The following is a 19,853-nucleotide window of genomic DNA, read 5'->3' as shown; positions in this document are numbered from 1 at the left end:
AAAAAAATCATATCATATTACTTCTTTTTCCTATGCAGCTGAATTTGTCTCTTCCTTGTTTTTTCTGCACCTTATGATATACACTACCACTCAAAATCAACTATGAATCTTACTTTTTTATAATAATTTTTATCTTCTCTTAGTTTTCCTTGCCTAGCTTACTGAATTCCCCAACTACAATGATGATGCAATTTCCTTTATTTATAATAATTTTTGTCTTATCTGTTATTTTCCTTGCCTAGCTGATTGCATTCCCCAACTACAATGCTGATACAATTTCCTTAGAGGTGGCATAAGAATACTATTTCTAAATTATTATCATTAAAAACAATGATCCTCTGCCTTTCAGAGACACTTTTGTCTTTCCTAAAATGTCATTTACCTATAGCTTTCATTTCCCTGTGCTTTTTCAATGTGTGATGCATAAACAGTGAACTATCCCTAAACACAGTATTTAACGTCAATAATTACAATGCAATCCATTTATGCTTCTCATCTGCCCTAGCAATCTAACCTTAGAATTCATTCCAGTTCATTGTTTCCCCCAGTATCATCCAACTATGCCTCTTATCTTCCTACATGATTTTACATTAAGTAAATCAGTTTCACAGTGTTTCCCTCACATACTACGACAAGTGTGTCTCCAATAATCTTATACTACACAAATGTATTGCTTACTTTCACCCTGTTTCCCCTAAATCATTCTGCTCATCTCATTCCAACAAATTCTGCAGAATGAAACATGAGATTAACATTAAAAGTAAAGGTAGGTTTGAAATGAAAAACATTTTTGTAACGATTGAAAAAAAAAATTAACCCCAGATTTGTACTGAGCAAGAAAAATATTCCTTATAAGAGGGTTTTGAAGGAAGTCATTTTTCTGAAAAAAATAGCAAAATTCGCAGGTAGTAGGTCAGGGTATTTTTTAGCTTAAAATAATTTTCCCTTCAAAATTGAAAAATAATATATGGAAACACTTCTTTACTTGAAATAATCAAGGAAAGTCTATCATAATCATTTCAGTTACCAACAGATACCCAAAAAACATGAAGGAAATTATTTGATAACGCTTTGAAATTCTCTTCATTTAACAGCTTAATTAAACATCAGAAAGACAACCAAATGATATTTTAACCCCAGAATTGTATTCAGCATGAAAAATATTCCTAATAATATGGTTTGGAAGGGTTTTGAAAAAAATCTATTTTTCTGAAAAACATAGTAAAAATTGCAGGTATTTTATAGCTCAAAAAACTTTTTCTTTCAAAACTGAAAAATAATATATTGAAACACTTTTACAATTGAAGCACTCAAGGGAAATCTATCATAATCATTTCAATTACAGACAGATACCCAGAAAACTAATGGAAATTATTTGATAATACTTTGAAATTCTCTTCATTTAACAGCTTAATTAAACATCATTAAGATGACCAAAAGATATTTTAACCTCAGATTTGTATTCAGCATGAAAAATATTCATTATAACAGGGTTTTGAAGGAAATCTATTTTTCTAAGAAAAATAGTAAAAATCGCAGGTAATACTTCAGGGTATTTTTTAGCTCAAAAAAATTTTTCTTTCAAAATTGAAAAATAATATGTTGAAACACTTTTATAATTGAAGCAATGAAGGAAAATCTATCATAATCATTTCAGTTACTGACAGATACCCAGAAAACATGATGGAAATGATTTGACAATGCTTAGAAATTCTCTTCATTTAACAGCTTCATTAAACATCATAAAGATGACCAAATGATATTTTAACCTCAGATTTATATTCAGCATGAAAAATATTCCTTATAATAGGGTTTTGAAAGAAATCAATTTTTCTGAAGAAAATACTAAAAATTACAGGTAATAGTTCAGGGTATTTTTTAGCTCAAAAAAATTTTTCTTTCAAAACTGAAAAATTATATATTGAAACACTTTCATAATTGAAGCAATAAAGGAAAATTTATCATAATCATTTCACTTACAGACAGATATCCAGAAAACTAATGGAAATTATTTGACAATACTTTGAAATTCTCTTCATTTAACAGCTTAATTAAACATTATTAAGATAATGAAATTATATTTCAACCTCAGATTTGTATTCAGCATGAAAAATATTCCTTATAATATGGTTTTCAAGGAAATCTATTTTTCTATGAAAAATAGTAAAAATCATTGGTAATAATAGTTCAGGAGATTTTTTTATCTGAAAAAATTTTCTTTCAAAATTGAAAAATAATATATTGAAACACTTCTGTATTTGAAATAATCAAGGAAAATATATCATAATCACTTCAGATATGGACAGACCCCCAGAAAAAAGGATGGAAAATTATTTGATAATGCTTTGAAATTCTCTTCATTTAACAGCTTAATCTAATACCAGAAAGACAACCAAATGAGATTTTAACCTCATTTTTGCATTCAGCTTGAAAAATATTCCTTATAATATGGCTTAGAAGGAAATCTATTTTTCTGACAAAAATAGTAAAAATTGTAGGTAATAGTTCAGGGTATTTTTTAGCTCAAAAAACTTTTTCTTTCAAAATTCAAAAATAATATATTGGAACACTTTTACAATTGAAGCAATCAAGAAAAATCTATCATAATCATTTCAATTACAGACAGATACCCAGAAAATTAATGGAAATTATTTGATAATGCTTTGAAATTCTCTTCCTCTAAATATCTAATTAAACATCATTAAAATGACCATATGATATTTTATCCTCAGATTTGTATTCAGTATGAAAAATATTACTTATAATATGGTTTTGAAGGAAATCTATTTTTCTATGAAAAATAGTAGAAATCGCAGGTTATAGTTCAGGATATTTTTTAGCTCAAAAACACCTTTCTTTTAAAATTGAAAAATGATATACTGAAACACACCTATGCTTGAAATAATCAAAGGAAAATATATCATAATCACTTTAGTTACCAACAGATACCCAGAAAAAATTATGGAAATTATTTGATAATGCTTTAAAATTCTCTTCATTTAACAGTTTAATTACACATCATAAAGATGACCAAATGATATATTAACCTCAGATTTGTATTCAGCATGAAAAATAATCCTTATAAGAGGGTTTTGAAGGAAGTAGTTTTTCTGAGAAAAATAAAATTCGCAGGTAGTAGTTCAGGGTATTTTTTAGCTTAAAATAATTTACCCTACAAAATTCAAAAATAATATATGGAAACACTTCTTTACTTGAAATAATCTAGGAAAATCTATCATAATCATTTCAGTTACCAACAGATACCCAAAAAAATAACAGAAATTATTGGATAATGCTCTGAGATTCTCTTCATTTAACAGCTTAATTATACATCAGAAAGACAACCAAATGATATTTTAACCCCAGAATTGTATTCAGCATGAAAAATATTCTTAATAATATGGTTTTGAAAAAAATCTATTTTTCTGAAAAAAATAGTAAAAATTGCAGGTAATAGTTCAGGGTATTTTTTTTTTTTTTTTAGCTCAAAAGACCTTTTCTTTCAAAACTGAAAAAAAATATATTGAAAAACTTTCACAATTGAAGCAATCAAGGAAAATCTTATCATAATCATTTCAGTTACAGACAGATACCCAGTAAACCAATGGAAAGTATTTGATAATGCTTTGAAATTCTCTTCATTTAACAGTTTAATTAAACATCATTAAGATGACCAAATGATATTTTAACCTCAGATTTGTATTCAGCATGAAAAATACTCATTATAACAGGGTTTTGAAGGAAATCTATTTTCCAAGAAAAATAGTAAAAATCACAGGTAATACTTCAGGGTATTTTTAGCTCAAAAAAAATTCTTCTTTCAAAATTGAAAAATAATATGTAGAAACACTTTTATAATTGAATTAATGAAAGAAAGTCTATCATAATCATTTCAGTTACTGACAGATCCCCAGAAAACATGATGGAAATGATTTGACAATGATTAGAAATTCTCTTCATTTAACAGCTTCATTGAACAACATAAAGATGACCAAATGATATTTTAACCTCAGATTTATATTCAGCATGAAAAATATTCCTTATAATAGGGTTTTGAAAGAAATCAATTTTTCTGAAGAAAATACTAAAAATTGCAGGTAATAGTTCAGGGTATTTTTTAGCTCAAAAAAAATTTTCTTTCACAACTGAAAAATTATATATTGAAACACTTTTATAATTGAAGCAATAAAGGAAATCTATCATAATCATTTCACTTACAAACATATACCCAGAAAACTAATGGAAATTATTTGACAATACTTTGAAATTCTCTTCATTTAACAGCTTAATTAAACATTATTAAAATAACAAAATTATATTTTAACCTCAGATTTCTATTCAGCATGAAAAACATTCCTTATAATATGGTTTTCAAGGAAATCCATTTTTCTAAGAAAAACAGTAAAACTCAGATTTTTTTTTATCTGAAAAATTTTTTCTTTCAAAGTTGAAAAACAATGTATTGAAACACTTCTGTACTTGAAATAATCAAGGAAAACATATCATAATCACTTCAGATTTGGACAGATACCCAGAAAAAAGGATGGAAAAATATTTGATGATGCTTTGAAATTCTCTTCATTTAACAGCTTAATTTAATATCAGAAAGAGAATCAAATGATATTCTAACCTCATTTTTGTATTCGGCATGAAAAATATTCCCTATAATATGGTTTAGAAGGAAATCTATTTTTCTGACAAAAATAGTAAAAATTGTAGGTAATAGTTCAGGGTATTTTTTAGCTCAAGAAACCTTTCCTTTCAAAATTGAAAATTAATATACTGGAACACTTTTACAATTGAAGCAATTAAGAAAAATCTATCATAATCATTTCAATTACAGACAGATACCCAGAAAATTAATGGAAATTATTTGATAATGCTTTGAAATTCTCTTTCTCTAAATATCTAATTAAACATCATTAAAATGACCATATGATATTTTATCATCAGATTTGTATTCAGTATGAAAAATGTTACTTATAATATGGTTTTGAAGGAAATCTATCTTTCTATGAAAAATAGTAAAAATCACCGGTTATATAGTTAAGGATATTTTTTAGCTCAAAAAAAATCTTTCTTTTAAAATTGAAAAATAATATACTGAAACACTCCTATACTTGATATAATCAAAGGAAAATATATCATAATCACTTTAGTTACTGACAGATACCCAGAAATAATGATGGAAATTATTTGATATTGCTTTAAAATTCTTTTCAGTTAACAGCTTAACTGAACATCACAAAGATGACTAAGTGATATATTAACCTGAGATTTGTATTCAGCATGAAAAATATTCCTTATAAGAGGGTTTTGAAGGGAGTCGTTTTTCTGAGAAAAATAGCAAAATTCGCAGGTAGTAGTTCAGGGTATTTTTTAACTTAAAATAATTTTCCCTTCAAAATTCAAAAATAATATATAGAAACACTTCTTTACTTGAAATAATCAAGGAAAATCTATCATAATCATTTTAGTTACCAACAGGTACGAAAAAAACATGACGGAAATTATATGATAATACTTTGAAATTCTCTTCATTTAACAGCTTAATTAAACATCCGAAAGACAACTAAATGATATTTTAAGCCCAGAATTGTATTCTGCATGAAAAATATTCCTAATAACATGGTTTTGAAGGGTTTTGAAAAAAATCTATTTTTCTGAAAAAAATAGTAAAAATCGCAGGTAATAGTTCAGGGTATTTTTTAGCTCAAAAAACTTTTTCTTTCAAAACTGAAAAATAATATACTGAAACACTTTTACAACTGAAGCAATCAAGGAAAATCTATCATAATCATTTCAGTTACAGACAGATACCCAGAAAACCAATGGAAAGTATTCGATAGTGCTTTGAAATTCTCTTCATTTAACAGCTTAATTAACATCACTAAGATGAACATATGATATTTTAACCTCAGATTTGTATTCAGCATGAAAAATATTCATTATACCAGGGTTTTGAAGGAAATCTATTTTTCTAAGAAAAATAGTAAAAATCGCAGGTAATACTTCAGGGTATTTTTTAGCTCAAAAAAATTTTTCTTTCAAAATTGAAAAATAATATGTTAAAACACTTTTATAATTGAAGCAATGAAGGAAAATCTATCATAATCATTTCAGTTACTGACAGATACCCAGAAAACATGATGAAAATGGTTTGATAACGCTTAGAAATTCTCTTCATTTAACAGCTTCATTAAACATCATAAAGATGACAAAATGATATTTTTTAGCTCAAAAGAATTTTTCTTTCAAAATTGAAAAATAATATGTTGAAAAACTTTTATAATTGAAGCAATGAAGGAAAATCTATCATAATCATTTCAGTTACTGACAGATACCCAGAAAACATGATGGAAATGATTTGACAATGCTTTGAAATTCTCTTCATTTAACAGCTTCATTGAACATCATAAAGATGACCAAATGATATTTTAACCTCAGATTTATATTCAGCATGAAAAATATTCCTTATAATAGGGTTTTGAAAGAAATCAATTTTTCTGAAGAAAATACTAAAAATTGCAGGTAATAGTCCAGGGTATTTTTTAGCTCAAAAAAAATTTTCTTTCAAAACTGAAAAATTATACATAGAAACACTTTTATAATTGAAGCAATAAAGGAAAATCTATCATAATCATTTCACTTACAGACAGATACCCAGAAAACTAATGGAAATTATTTGACAATACTTTGAAATTCTCTTCATTTAACAGCTTAATTAAACATTATTAAGATAACGAAATTATATTTTACCCTCAGATTTATATTCAGCATCAAAAATATTCCTTATAATATGGTTTTCAAGGAAATCTACTTTTCTAAGAAATATAGTAAATCAGATTTTTTTTTTATCTCAAAAAATTTTTCTTTCAAAATTGAAAAATAATATATTGAAACACTTCTGTACTTGAAATAATCAAGGAAATATATCATAATCACTTCAGATATGCACAGATACCCAGGAAAAGGATGGAAAATGATTTGATAATGCTTTGAAATTCTCTTCATTTAACACCTTAATCTAATATCAGAAAGACAACCAAATGATATTTTAACCTCATTTTTGTATTCAGCTTGAAAAATATTCCTTATAAGAGGGTTTTAAAGGAAATCATTTTTCTGAGAAAAATAGCAAAATTCGCAGGTAGTAGTTCAGGGTATTTTTTAGCTTAAAATAATTTACCCTTCAAATTTGAAAAATAATATATGGAAACACTTCTTTACTTCAAATAATTTAGGAAAATCTATCATAATCATTTAGGTTACCAACAGATACCCAAAAAACATGACGGAAATTATTTGATAATGCTTTGAAATTCTCTTCGTTTAACAGCTTAATTAAACATCAGAAATACAACTAAATGATATTCTAACCCCAGAATATACTGAAACACTCCTATACTTGAAATAATCAAAGGAAAATATATCATAATCACTTTAGTTACTGACAGATACCCAGAAATAATGATGGAAATTATTTGATATTGCTTTAAAATTCTTTTCAGTTAACAGCTTAACTGAACATCACAAAGATGACTAAGTGATATATTAACCTGAGATTTGTATTCAGCATGAAAAATATTCCTTATAAGAGGGTTTTGAAGGGAGTCGTTTTTCTGAGAAAAATAGCAAAATTCGAAGGTAGTAGTTCAGGGTATCTTTTAACTTAAAATAATTTTCCCTTCAAAATTCAAAAATGATATATGGAAACACTTCTTTCCTTGAAATAATCAAGGAAAATCTATCATAATCATTTTAGTTACCATCAGGTACGAAAAAAAACATGACGGAAATTATATGATAATACTTTGAAATTCTCTTCATTTAACAGCTTAATTAAACATCAGAAAGACAACTAAATGAAATTTTAAGCACAGAATTGTATTCTGCATGAAAAATATTCCTAATAATATGGTTTTGAAGGGTTTTGAAAAAAATCTATTTTTGTGAAAAAAATAGTAAATATCGCAGGTAATAGTTCAGGGTATTTTTTAGCTCAAAAAACTTTTTCTTTCAAAACTGAAAAATAATATACTGAAACACTTTTACAACTGAAGCAATCAAGGAAAATCTATCATAATCATTTCAGTTACAGACAGATACCCAGAAAACCAATGGAAAGTATTTGATAGTGCTTTGAAATTCTCTTCATTTAACAGCTTAATCAACATCACTAAGATGACCAAATGATATTTAAACCTCAGATTTGTATTCAGCATGAAAAATATTCATTATACCAGGGTTTTGAAGGAAATCTATTTTTCTAAGAAAAATAGTAAAAATCGCAGGTAATACTTCAGGGTATTTTTTAGCTCGAAAAAATTTTTCTTTCAAAATTGAAAAATAATATGTTAAAACACTTTTATAATTGAAGCAATGAAGGAAAATCTATCATAATCATTTCAGTTACTGACAGATACCCAGAAAACATGATGAAAATGGTTTGATAACGCTTAGAAATTCTCTTCATTTAACAGCTTCATTAAACATCATAAAGATGACCAAATGATATTTTAACCCCAGAATTGTATTCAGCATGAAAAATATTCCTTATAATAGGGTTTTGAAAGAAATCAATTTTTCTGAAGAAAATACTAAAAATTGCAGGTAATAATTCTGGGTATTTCTTAGCTTAAAATTTTTTTTCTTTCAAAACTGAAAAATTATATATTGAAACACTTTTATAATTGAAGCAATAAACCAAAATCTATCATAATCATTTCACTTACAGACATATATCCAGAAAACTAATGGAAATTATTTGACAATACTTAGAAATTCTCTTCATTTAACAGCTTAATTAAACATCAGAAAGACAACCAAATGATATTTTAACCTCAGATTTATATTCAGCATGAAAAATATTCCTTATAATATGGTTTTGAAGGAAATCTATTTTTCTAAGAAAAATAGTAAAAATCGCAGGTAATAGTTCAGGGTATTTTTTAGCTCAAAAAAATCTTTCTTTTAAAATTGAAAAATGATATACTAAAACACTCCTATACTTGATATAATCAAAGGAAAATATATCATAATAACTTTAGTTACTCTACAAGATACCCATAAAAATTATAAATTATTCGAGTATTCTGTGCTTTAAAATTACTTTTCACTCATTAACTAGCTAACGGTACACATCATAGAAGATGTAGCGAGAAATGATCATGATTTTGTCCCTGAGGATTTGTATTCCAGCATGAAAAATGATCTCTGGCTCACTTATGTAAGGGTTTCTGAAGGAAAGACTTCATAGTTTATTAGCCGCTCCCCCCTCCTGCCCCGCCCCCCACCCCCTCGGGGGGGGGGGGAAGGGGGGGGGGGGGGGGGGGGGGGGGGGGGGGGGGGGGGGGGTGTCGGTGAGAAAAAAAGCAAAATTCGCAGGTAGTAAGTTCAGGGTATTTTTTAGCTCAAAAAAATTTTTCTTTCAAAATTGAAAAATAATATATGGAAACACTTCTTTACTTGAAATAATCAAGGAAAATCTATCATATTCATTTCAGTTACCAACAGATACCCAAAAACATGACGGAAATTATTTGATAATGCTTTGAAATTCTCTTCATTTAACAGCTTAATTAAACATCAGAAAGACAACCAAATGATATTTTAACCCCAGAATTGTATTTAGCATGAAAAATATTCCTAATAATATGGTTTTGAAGGGTTTTTGAAAAAAATCTATTTTTCTGACAAAAATAGTAAAAATCGCAGGTAATAGTTCAGGGTATTTTTTAGCTCAAAAAACTTTTTCTTTCAAAACTGAAAAATAATATATTGAAACACTTTTACAACTGAAGCAATCAAGGGAAATCTATCATAATCATTTCAGTTACAGACAGATACCCAGAAAACCAATGGAAAGTATTTGATAATGCTTTGAAATTCTCTTCATTTAACAGTTTAATTAAACATCATTAAGATGACCAAATGATATTTCAACCTCAGATTTGTATTCACCATGAAAAATATTCATTATAACAGGGTTTTGAAGGATATCTATTTTTCTAAGAAAAATAGTAAAAATCGCAGGTAATACTTCAGGGTATTTTTTAGCTCAAAAGAATTTTTCTTTCAAAATTGAAAAATAATATGTTGAAAAACTTTTATAATTGAAGCAATGAAGGAAAATCTATCATAATCATTTCAGTTACTGACAGATACCCAGAAAACATGATGGAAATGATTTGACAATGCTTTGAAAATCTCTTCATTTAACAGCTTCATTGAACATCATAAAGATGACCAAATGATATTTTAACCTCAGATTTATATTCAGCATGAAAAATATTCCTTATAATAGGGTTTTGAAAGAAATCAATTTTTCTGAAGAAAATACTAAAAATTGCAGGTAATAGTCCAGGGTATTTTTTAGCTCAAAAAAAATTTTCTTTCAAAACTGAAAAATTATACATAGAAACACTTTTATAATTGAAGCAATAAAGGAAAATCTATCATAATCATTTCACTTACAGACAGATACCCAGAAAACTAATGGAAATCATTTGACAATACTTTGAAATTCTCTTCATTTAACAGCTTAATTAAACATTATTAAGATAACGAAATTATATTTTACCCTCAGATTTATATTCAGCATCAAAAATATTCCTTATAATATGGTTTTCAAGGAAATCTACTTTTCTAAGAAATATAGTAAATCAGATTTTTTTTTTATCTCAAAAAATTTTTCTTTCAAAATTGAAAAATAATATATTGAAACACTTCTGTACTTGAAATAATCAAGGAAATATATCATAATCACTTCAGATATGCACAGATACCCAGGAAAAGGATGGAAAATGATTTGATAATGCTTTGAAATTCTCTTCATTTAACACCTTAATCTAATAACAGAAAGACAACCAAATGATATTTTAACCTAATTTTTGTATTCAGCTTGAAAAATATTCCTTATAAGAGGGTTTTAAAGGAAATCGTTTTTCTGAGAAAAATAGCAAAATTCGCAGGTAGTAGTTCAGGGTATTTTTTAGCTTAAAATAATTTACCCTTCAAATTTGAAAAATAATATATGGAAACACTTCTTTACTTCAAATAATTTAGGAAAATCTATCATAATCATTTAGGTTACCAACAGATACCCAAAAAACATGACGGAAATTATTTGATAATGCTTTGAAATTCTCTTCGTTTAACAGCTTAATTAAACATCAGAAATACAACTAAATGATATTCTAACCCCAGAATATACTGAAACACTCCTATACTTGAAATAATCAAAGGAAAATATATCATAATCACTTTAGTTACTGACAGATACCCAGAAATAATGATGGAAATTATTTGATATTGCTTTAAAATTCTTTTCAGTTAACAGCTTAACTGAACATCACAAAGATGACTAAGTGATATATTAACCTGAGATTTGTATTCAGCATGAAAAATATTCCTTATAAGAGGGTTTTGAAGGGAGTCGTTTTTCTGAGAAAAATAGCAAAATTCGAAGGTAGTAGTTCAGGGTATCTTTTAACTTAAAATAATTTTCCCTTCAAAATTCAAAAATGATATATGGAAACACTTCTTTCCTTGAAATAATAAAGGAAAATCTATCATAATCATTTTAGTTACCAACAGGTACGAAAAAAAACATGACGGAAATTATATGATAATACTTTGAAATTCTCTTCATTTAACAGCTTAATTAAACATCAGAAAGACAACTAAATGAAATTTTAAGCCCAGAATTGTATTCTGCAAGAAAAATATTCCTAATAATATGGTTTTGAAGGGTTTTGAAAAAAATCTATTTTTCTGAAAAAAATAGTAAATATCGCAGGTAATAGTTCAGGGTATTTTTTAGCTCAAAAAACTTTTTCTTTCAAAACTGAAAAATAATATACTGAAACACTTTTACAACTGAAGCAATCAAGGAAAATCTATCATAATCATTTCAGTTAGACAGATACCCAGAAAACCAATGGAAAGTATTTGATAGTGCTTTGAAATTCTCTTCATTTAACAGCTTAATCAACATCACTAAGATGACCAAATGATATTTAAACCTCAGATTTGTATTCAGCATGAAAAATATTCATTATACCAGGGTTTTGAAGGAAATCTATTTTTCTAAGAAAAATAGTAAAAATCGCAGGTAATACTTCAGGGTATTTTTTAGCTTGAAAAAATTTTTCTTTCAAAATTGAAAAATAATATGTTAAAACACTTTTATAATTGAAGCAATGAAGGAAAATCTATCATAATCATTTCAGTTACTGACAGATACCCAGAAAACATGATGAAAATGGTTTGATAATGCTTAGAAATTCTCTTCATTTAACAGCTTCATTAAACATCATAAAGATGACCAAATGATATTTTAACCCCAGAATTGTATTCAGCATGAAAAATATTCCTTATAATAGGGTTTTGAAAGAAATCAATTTTTCTGAAGAAAATACTAAAAATTGCAGGTAATAATTCTGGGTATTTCTTAGCTTAAAAATTTTTTTCTTTCAAAACTGAAAAATTATATATTGAAACACTTTTATAATTGAAGCAATAAACCAAAATCTATCATAATCATTTCACTTACAGACATATATCCAGAAAACTAATGGAAATTATTTGACAATACTTTGAAATTCTCTTCATTTAACAGCTTAATTAAAAATTATTTAGATAAAGAAATCATATTTTAACCTCAGATTTCTATTCAGCATGAAAAATATTCATTATAATATGGTTTTCAAGGAAATCTATTTTTCAAAGAAAAATAATAAAAATCAGATGTTTTTTATCTGAAAAAAGGTATCTTTCAAAATTGAAAAATAATGTATAGAAACATTTCTGTACTTGAAATAATCAAGGAAAATATATCATAATCACTTCAGATATGGACAGATACCCAGAAAAAAGGATTGAAAATGATTTGATAAAGCTTTGAAATTCTCTTCATTTAACAGCTTAATTCAATATAAGAAAGACAACCAAATGATATTTTAACCTAATTTTTGTATTCGGCATGAAAAATATTCCCTATAATATGGTTTTGAAGGAAATCTATTTTTCTGACAAAAATAGTAAAAATTGTAGGTAATAGTTCAGGGCATTTTTTAGCTCAAAACACTTTTCCTTTCAAAATTGAAAAATAATAAATTGGAACACTTTTACAATTGAAGCAATCAAGAAAAATCTATTATAATCATTTCAATTACAGACAGATACCCAGTAAATTAATGGAAATTATTTGATAATGCTTTGAAATCCTCTTTCTCTAAATATCTAAATAAATATCATTAAAATGACTATATGATATTTTATCATCAGATTTGTATTCAGTATGAAAAATGTTACTCATGATATGGTTTTGAAGGAAATCTATTTTTCAATGAAAAATATTACAAATCGCCGGTTATATAGTTCAGGATATTTTTTAGCTCAAAAAAATCTTTCTTTTAAAATTGAAAAATAATATACTAAAACACTCCTATACTTGAAATAATCAAAGGAAAATATAATAACTTTAGTTACTGACAGATACCCAGAAAAAATTATGGAAATTATTCGATATTGCTTTAAAATTCTTTTCATTTAATAGCTTAAGTAAACATCATAAAGATGACTAAATGATATATTGCCCTGAGATTTGTATTCAGCATGAAAAATACTCCTTATTAGAGGGTTTTGAAGGAAGTCATTTTTCGGAGAAAAAAAGCAAAATTCGCAGGAAGGAGTTCACTGTATTTTTTTAGCTTAAGATAATTTTCCCTTCAAAATTCAAAAATAATATATGGAAACACTTCTTTACTTGAAATAATCTAGGAAAATCTATCATATTCATTTCAGTTACCAACAGATACCCAAAAAACATGACAGAAATTATCTGATAACGCTTTGAAATTCTCTTCATTTAACAGCTTAATTAAACATCAGAAAGACAACCAAATGATATTTTAACCCCAGAATTGTATTCAGCATGAAAAATATTCCTAATAATATGGCTTTGAAGGGTTTTGAAAAAAAAAAAAAAATTCTATAAAAAATTGTAAAAATCGCAGGTAATAGTTCAGGGTATTTTTTAGCTCAAAAAACTTTTTCTTTCAAAACTGAAAAATAATATATTGAAACACTTTTACAACTGAAGCAATCAAGGGAAATCTATCATAATCATTTCAGTTACAGACAGATACCCAGAAAACCAATGGAAAGTATTTGATAATGCTTTGAAATTCTCTTCATTTAACAGTTTAATTAAACATCATTAAGATGACCAAATGATATTTCAACCTCAGATTTGTATTCACCATGAAAAATATTCATTATAACAGGGTTTTGAAGGAAATCTATTTTTCTAAGAAAAATAGTAAAAATCGCAGGTAATACTTCAGGGTATTTTTTAGCTCAAAAGAATTTTTCTTTCAAAATTGAAAAATATGTTGAAAAACTTTTATAATTGAAGCAATGAAGGAAAATCTATCATAATAATTTCAGTTACTGACACATACCCAGAAAACATCGGGGAAATGATTTGACAATGCTTTGAAATTCTCTTCATTTAACAGCTTCATTAAACATCATAAAGATGACCAAATGATATTTTAACCTCAGATTTATATTCAGCATGAAAAATATTCCTTATAATAGGGTTTTGAAAGAAATCAATTTTTCTGAAGAAAATACTAAAAATTGCAGGTAATAGTCCAGGGTATTTTTTAGCTCAAAAAAAATTTTCTTTCAAAACTGAAAAATTACATATAGAAACACTTTTATAATTGAAGCAATAAAGGAAAATCTATCATAATCATTTCACTTACAGACAGATACCCAGAAAACTAATGGAAATTATTTGACAATACTTTGAAATTCTCTTCATTTAACAGCTTAATTAAACATTATTAAGATAACGAAATTATATTTTATTGAAAAATAATATATTGAAACACTTCTGTACTTGAAATAATCAAGGAAATATATCATAATCACTTCAGATATGCACAGATACCCAGGAAAAGGATGGAAAATGATTTGATAATGCTTTGAAATTCTCTTCATTTAACACCTTAATCTAATATCAGAAAGACAACCAAATGATATTTTAACCTCATTTTTGTATTCAGCTTGAAAAATATTCCTTATAAGAGGGTTTTAAAGGAAATCGTTTTTCTGAGAAAAATAGCAAAATTCGCAGGTAGTAGTTCAGGGTATTTTTTAGCTTAAAATAATTTACCCTTCAAATTTGAAAAATAATATATGGAAACACTTCTTTACTTCAAATAATCTAGGAAATCTATCATAATCATTTAGGTTACCAACAGATACCCAAAAACATGACGGAAATTATTTGATAATGCTTTGAAATTCTCTTCGTTTAACAGCTTAATTAAACATCAGAAACACAACTAAATGATATTCTAACCCCAGAATTGGATTCAGCATGAAAAATATTCCTAATAATATGGCTTTGAAGAGTTTTGAAAAAAATCTGATTTTCTGAAAAAATAGTAAAAATCGCAGGTATTAGTTCAGGGTATTTTTTAGCTCAAAAAACTTTTTCTTTCAAAACTGAAAAATAATATATTGACACACTTTTACAATTGAAGCAATCAAGGGAAATCTATCATAATCATTTCAATTACAGACAGATACCCAGAAAACCAATGGAAAGTATTTGATAATGCTTTGAAATCCTCTTCATTTAACAGCTTAATCAAACATCATTAAGATGACCAAATGATATTTTAACCTCAGATTTCTATTCACGATGAAAAATATTCATTATAACAGGGTTTTGAAGGAAATCTATTTTTCTAAGAAAAATAGCAAAAATCGAAGGTAATACTTCAGGGTATTTTTTAGCTCAAAAATTTTCCCTTCAAAATTCAAAAATAATATATGGAAACACTTCTTTACTTGAAATAATCTAGGAATAACTATCATAATCATTTTAGTTAACAACAGATACCCAAAAAACATGACAGAAATTATTTGATAATGCTTTGAAATTCTCTTCATTTAACAGCTTAATTGAACATCAGAAAGACAACCAAATGATATTTCAACCCCAGAATTGTATTCAGCATGAAAAATATTCCTAATAATATGGCTTTGAAGGGATTTGGAAAAAAAAAAATTTCTGAAAAATAGTAAAAATCGCAGGGTATTTTTCAGCTCAAAAAACTTTTTCTTTCAAAACTGAAAAATAATATATTGAAACACTTTTACAACTGAAGCAATCATGGGAAATCTATCATAATCATTTCAGTTAAAGACAGATACCCAGAAAACCAATGGAAAGTATTTGATAATGCTTTGAAATTCTCTTCATTTAACAGTTTAATTAAACACCATTAAGATGACCAAATGATATTTCAACCTCAGATTTGTATTCACCATGAAAAATATTCATTATAACAGGGTTTTGAAGGAAATCTATTTTTCTAAGAAAAATAGTAAAAATCGCAGGTAATACTTCAGGGTATTTTTTTAGCTCAAAAGAATTTTTCTTTCAAAATTGAAAAATAAATGTTGAAACACTTTTATAACTGAAGCAATGAAGGAAAATCTATCATAATCATTTCAGTTACTGACAGATACCCAAAAAACATGATGGAAATGATTTGACAATGCTTTAAAATTCTCTTCATTTAACAGCTTCATTAAACATCATAAAGATGGCCAAATGATATTTTAACCTCAGATTTATATTCAGCATGAAAAATATTCCTTATAATAGGGTTTTGGAAGAAATCAATTATTCTGAAGAAAATACTAAAAATTGCAGGTAACAGTCCAGGGTATTTTTTAGCTCAAAAAAATTATCCTTCAAAACTGATAAATTATATATTGAAACACTTTTATAATTGAAGCAATAAAGGAAATCTATCATAATCATTTCACTTACAGACAGATAACCAAAAAAGTAATGGAAATCATTTGACAATACTTTGAAATTCTATTCATTTAACAGTTTAATTAAACATTATTAAGATAACGAAATTATATTTTACCCTCAGATTTATATTCAGCATCAAAAATATTCCTTATAATATGGTTTTCAAGGAAATCTACTTTTCTAAGAAATATAGTAAAAATCAGATTTTTTTTTTATCTGAAAAATTTTTCTTTCAAAATTGAAAAATAATATATTGAAACACTTCTGTACTTGAAATAATCAAGGAAAATATATCACAATCACTTTAGATATGGACACATACCCAGGAAAAGGATGGAAAATTACTTGAAAATGCTTTGAAATTCTCTTCATTTAACACCTTAATTTAATATCAGAAAGACAACCAAATGATATTTTAACCTCATTTTTGTATTCGGCTTGAAAAATATTCCTTATAATATGGTTTTGAAGGAAATCGATTTTTCTGACAAAAATAGTAAAAGTTGTAGGTAATAGTTCAGGGTATTTCTTAGCTCAAAAAACTTTTTCTTTCAAAATTGAAAATTAATATACTGGAACACTTTTACAATTGAAGCAATCAAGAAAAGTCTATCATAATCATTTCAATTGCAGACAGATACCCAGAAAATTAATGGAAATTATTTGATAATGCTTTGAAATTCTCTTCCTCTAAATACCTAATTAAACATCATGAAAATGATGGAGAAAAACTGGAGGAAGTGAAGTGTTTTAGATATCTGGGAGTGGATCTGTCAGCGGATGGAACCATGGAAGCGGAAGTGGATCATAGGGTGGGGGAGGGGGCGAAAATTTTGGGAGCCTTGAAAAATGTGTGGAAGTCGAGAACATTATCTCGGAAAGCGAAAATGGGTATGTTTGAGGGAATAGTGGTTCCAACAATGTTGTATGGTTGCGAGGCGTGGGCTATGGATAGAGATGTGCGCAGGAGGATGGATGTGCTGGAAATGAGATGTTTGAGGACAATGTGTGGTGTGAGGTGGTTTGATCGAGTAAGTAACGTAAGGGTAAGAGAGATGTGTGGAAATAAAAAGAGCGTGGTTGAGAGAGCAGAAGAGGGTGTTTTGAAATGGTTTGGGCACATGGAGAGAATGAGTGAGGAGAGATTGACCAAGAGGATATATGTGTCGGAGGTGGAGGGAACGAGGAGAAGAGGGAGACCAAATTGGAGGTGGAAAGATGGAGTGAAAAAGATTTTGTGTGATCGGGGCCTGAACATGCAGGAGGGTGAAAGGAGGGCAAGGAATAGAGTGAATTGGAGTCATGTGGTATACAGGGGTTGACGTACTGTCAGTGGATTGAATCAAGGCATGTGAAGCGTCTGGGGTAAACCATGGAAAGCTGTGTAGGTATGTATATTTGCGTGTGTGGACGTGTGTATGTACATGTGTATGGGGGGGGGGGTTGGGCCATTTCTTTCGTCTGTTTCCTTGCGCTACCTCGCAAACGCGGGAGACAGCGACAAAGTATAAAAAAAAAAAAAAAGAAAATGACCATATGATATTTTATTCTCAGACTTGTATTCAGTATGAAAAATGATACTTATAATATGGTTTTGAAGGAAATCTATTTTTCTATGAAAAATAGCAAAAATCGCAGGTTATAGTTCAGGATATTTTTTAAGCTCAAAAAAATCTTTCTTTTTCAATTGAAAAATAATCTACTGAAACACTCCTATACTTGAAATAATCAAAGGAACATATATCATAATCCCTTAGTCACTGACAGATACCAAGAAAAAATGATGAAAATTATTTGATAATGCTTTAAAATTCTCTTCATTTAACAGCTTAATTAAACATCATCCTCCTCGAAGGCTCAGAGTGGGGTGCCTAAATGTGTGTGGATGTAACCAAGATGTGAAAAAAGGAGAGATAGGTAGTATGTTTGAGGAAAGGAACCTGGATGTTTTGGCTCTGAGTGAAACGAAGCTCAAGGGTAAAGGGGAAGAGTGGTTTGGGAATGTCTGGGGAGTAAAGTCAGGGGTTAGTGAGAGGACAAGAGCAAGGGAAGGAGTAGCAATACTCCTGAAACAAGAGTTGTGGGAGTATGTGATAGAATGTAAGAAAGTAAATTCTCGATTAACATGGGTAAAACTGAAAGTTGATGGAGAGAGGTGGGTGATTATTGGTGCATATGCACCCGGGCATGAGAAGAAAGATCATGAGAGGCAAGTGTTTTGGGAGCAGCTGAATGAGTGTGTTAGTGGTTTTGATGCACGACACCGGGTTATAGTGATGGGTGATTTGAATGCAAAGGTGAGTAATGTGGCAGTTGAGGGAATAATTGGTATACATGGGGTGTTCAGTGTTGTAAATGGAAATGGTGAAGAGCTTGTAGATTTATGTGCTGAAAAAGGACTGATGATTGGGAATACCTGGTTTAAAAAGCGAGATATACATAAGTATACTTATGTAAGTAGGAGAGATGGCCAGAGAGCGTTATTGGATTACGTGTTAATTGACAGGCGTGCGAAAGAGAGACTTTTGGATGTTAATGTGCTGAGAGGTGCAACTGGAGGGATGTCTGATCATTATCTTGTGGAGGCTAAGGTGAAGATTTGTATGGGTTTTCAGAAAAGAAGAGTGAATGTTGGGGTGAAGAGGGTGGTGAGAGTAAGTGAGCTTGGGAAGGAGACCTGTGTGAGGAAGTACCAGGAGAGACTGAGTACAGAATGGAAAAAGGTGAGAACAATGGAAGTAAGGGGAGTGGGGGAGGAATGGGATGTATTTAGGGAAGCAGTGATGGATTGCGCAAAAGATGCTTGTGGCATGAGAAGAGTGGGAGGTGGGTTGATTAGAAAGGGTAGTGAGTGGTGGGATGAAGAAGTAAGAGTATTAGTGAAAGAGAAGAGAGAGGCATTTGGACGATTTTTGCAGGGAAAAAATGCAATTGAGTGGGAGATGTATAAAAGAAAGAGACAGGAGGTCAAGAGAAAGGTGCAAGAGGTGAAAAAAAG

This window comes from Panulirus ornatus, chromosome 7 (assembly GCF_036320965.1).
Source record: "Panulirus ornatus isolate Po-2019 chromosome 7, ASM3632096v1, whole genome shotgun sequence".
Classification (NCBI taxonomy): domain Eukaryota; kingdom Metazoa; phylum Arthropoda; class Malacostraca; order Decapoda; family Palinuridae; genus Panulirus; species Panulirus ornatus.
Note: the sequence above shows the minus strand (reverse complement) of the source record.